Source organism: Elephantulus edwardii, unplaced genomic scaffold (assembly GCF_000299155.1).
Source record: "Elephantulus edwardii isolate Elephantulus edwardi_28Jun2011 unplaced genomic scaffold, EleEdw1.0 scaffold00245, whole genome shotgun sequence".
Classification (NCBI taxonomy): domain Eukaryota; kingdom Metazoa; phylum Chordata; class Mammalia; order Macroscelidea; family Macroscelididae; genus Elephantulus; species Elephantulus edwardii.
Genome location: NW_006399995.1, coordinates 2,777,496 through 2,780,275, shown reverse-complemented (window position 1 = coordinate 2,780,275; position 2,780 = coordinate 2,777,496).

Sequence of the window (2,780 nt, the reverse complement as noted above, 5' to 3'; positions counted from 1 at the left end):
TTATTATTTTTAAAAGGACACTTAGCCATCTTATCAAAAGTGAAATGGTATTTCATTGTAGTTCTGATTTGCATCTCTCAGATTGTTTAATGAGCATCTATTCATGGGCTTGGTGGCTATTTAAATATCTTTGGTTAAAACGTCCAAATTCCTTAACCATATTATGATTACTTGCCTTTCTGATGTTAAATTATCAAAATTTTGTCAGGTACATGGTTTCTGAAGGTATTCTTCTAGGGAGTAGCTTGTCTTTGCAATTTTGTTGGCAAGCTCTTTTGATGAACAAAAGTTGAAAAAATCTTTATAAAGCCCTATTTATTTACATCTCTCTGCTGATTATGCTGATTACATGAAGTAACCCATTATTAAAAGTTAGATCTGAGAGCCTTGTCCCTGTTTTTCATCCTAATTTATAAGTTTAATTTTTACATTTAGGTCTTTAATTTATTTTGGATTAGTTTTTGTATATAGTATGAGATATAGATCCTGTCTCATTTTTCTGAATGTGAAAGTCCATTTTTCTTAGGACTGTTTAATGAAGATATTCATATTTCCTCATTAGATGGACTTGGAGTATTTTTCAAAACATCATTGACAGTCAATGTGTGAATTTGATTTGGAATTCCCAGTTTAATAACATCAATCTATGTGTCTATTTTTATACCAGTACTAGGTTGCTCGATTGTTGGAGGTGCATTGAGTTTTTATTATTATGATTATGAAGACCATGGCTTGGATCAAGAGTACATGCTGTTATGTGCCATCAAGTTGCTTCTGACCCTATGTACAACAGCCCTAAAACTTGCTCTATCCTGTGTCAATCTCACTGTCTCTGACACACCAACACCCATTGCCCAAGTCACTGAATCAATCCATCTCTTCAAGGATCTTCCTCTTCTGCATTGTCCCTCCACCCTCCCAAACATAACGTCCTTCTCCAAGGACTGGTCCCTCCTTGCAATGTGTCAAAAAAATGTCAGATGAAGCTTCAGAATCTTTCCCTCCAAGAAGCAGCCTTGTTTCACCATCTCCATGACAAACTTGTTCATTCTTTTAGCAGTCCCTGGATGTTCAATACTCTTCTCCAAGACCATAGCTCAAAGGTCTCAATTCTCCTTCTATCATCCCTAGTCATTGTCCAGCTCCCTGATGCACAGCAATTGATTAAAAAGACTATGACCTGGATCAGGTGCACCTTAGTCTCCAGACTAAAATCATTGCTCTTCAAGTTCTCTGGGAAGGTCTCTAAAAGCAGACTTTCCCAACTCAATATACTTTTTAATTTCCTGGGTGCTGTTGCCAAGAGTGTTGTTTGTGGATCTAAGCAAACTGAAGTGGTTAGCAATCTCAATCTCTTTACCATCTATCATGATGCTGCCAACTGGCTCTGCTAAGAATCTTTGTTTTCTTGATGTTGAGCTTGAATCCATATTGAAGACTGCAGTCTTCAACCTTCTGCAGCAAGTGCTGTAGGTCCTCCTCAGTTCACAAAGTAGGGTTGTATTGTCTGCATAAAACAGATTGTTGATAAGTCTTCCTCCAATCCTGATGCCACATTTCTCTTCATCTAGCCCAGCCTCCCAGATAATCTATTCTGCATATAGATTGAAAAGATTTGTAGATAGGATACATTTCTGGTGTACAACCTTCTCAATTTTGAACCATGCAGTATTCTCTTGCTCTGTTCTGACAAGTGCCTCCTGGTCCAAGTATAGCTTTCACATAAGCATGGTCAAATGTCCTGGATTCCCATTCTTCTCAGAGTCAGCCACAGTTTGTTATGATCCACACAGTCAAACGCCTTTGCATAATCAATGATAAACAGATAGACATTCCTCTGGTACTCCCTTCTTAGCTATAATATCCCTAGTACCATGACCTCTTCTAAACAAGCCTGCACTTCTGGCAGTTCTCTGTTGATGTGCTGTTCCAATCATTTTTGGATAATCTTCAGCAGAATCTTGCTTGCATGTGATATTAATGATACTGTTCTATAATTCTCATCACACTCTGCTGGATTACCTTTCTTTGGAATGGGAACAAATATTTGGCCAGGTGGTTGTCCTCCAGATTTCTTGGCACAACTTGGTAAGCACCTCTAGGGCAGTGTCTGTTTGTTGAAATATAGCAAATGGTTTACCATCAAGTCCTAAGGCCTTGTTTTTTGCCAATTCTTTTAGAGCAGTTTGAACTTCTTCCTTTATCACCACAGGCTCTTGCTCATATGCTGTATCATGAAATTTTTCCGTGCCCACCAAGAGTACAATGACTCTGTATACTCTTTGCATATTCTTTTAATACTTCCTGGATCATTTAATAGTCTGTCCAAGCATCCTTAAGTATTGCAACTCGAGATTTGAATTTATTCTTCAATTCCTTGAGCTTAAGAGATGCTGAACTAGTTTGGCCTCTTTAATTTTCTGACTCTAGCTCTTTGAACATTAACATCATTGCTCTTTAGCAATGTGGAGAGGTCCTTATCAACAAATGTTCTCAATAATAACACATATTTTGATTTCTTGACCAAAGATGTTGATTGGTATTTATATGTATTTCATTGACTATGAAAAGGCTGTTATGTAAATCTCATCAATTTATGGATATTATTGGAAAGAATGAAAATCCTAGATCACTTAATTGTGCTCATATAAAACTGAGAACTAGCCCAAGAAGCTATTGTACAAACAGATCAAGAGAACACAGTATTATTTAAAATCATGAAAAGTATGCATTAAGGTTGTATCTTTTCTCCATACTTGTTAAATCCATGTGCTGAAAAA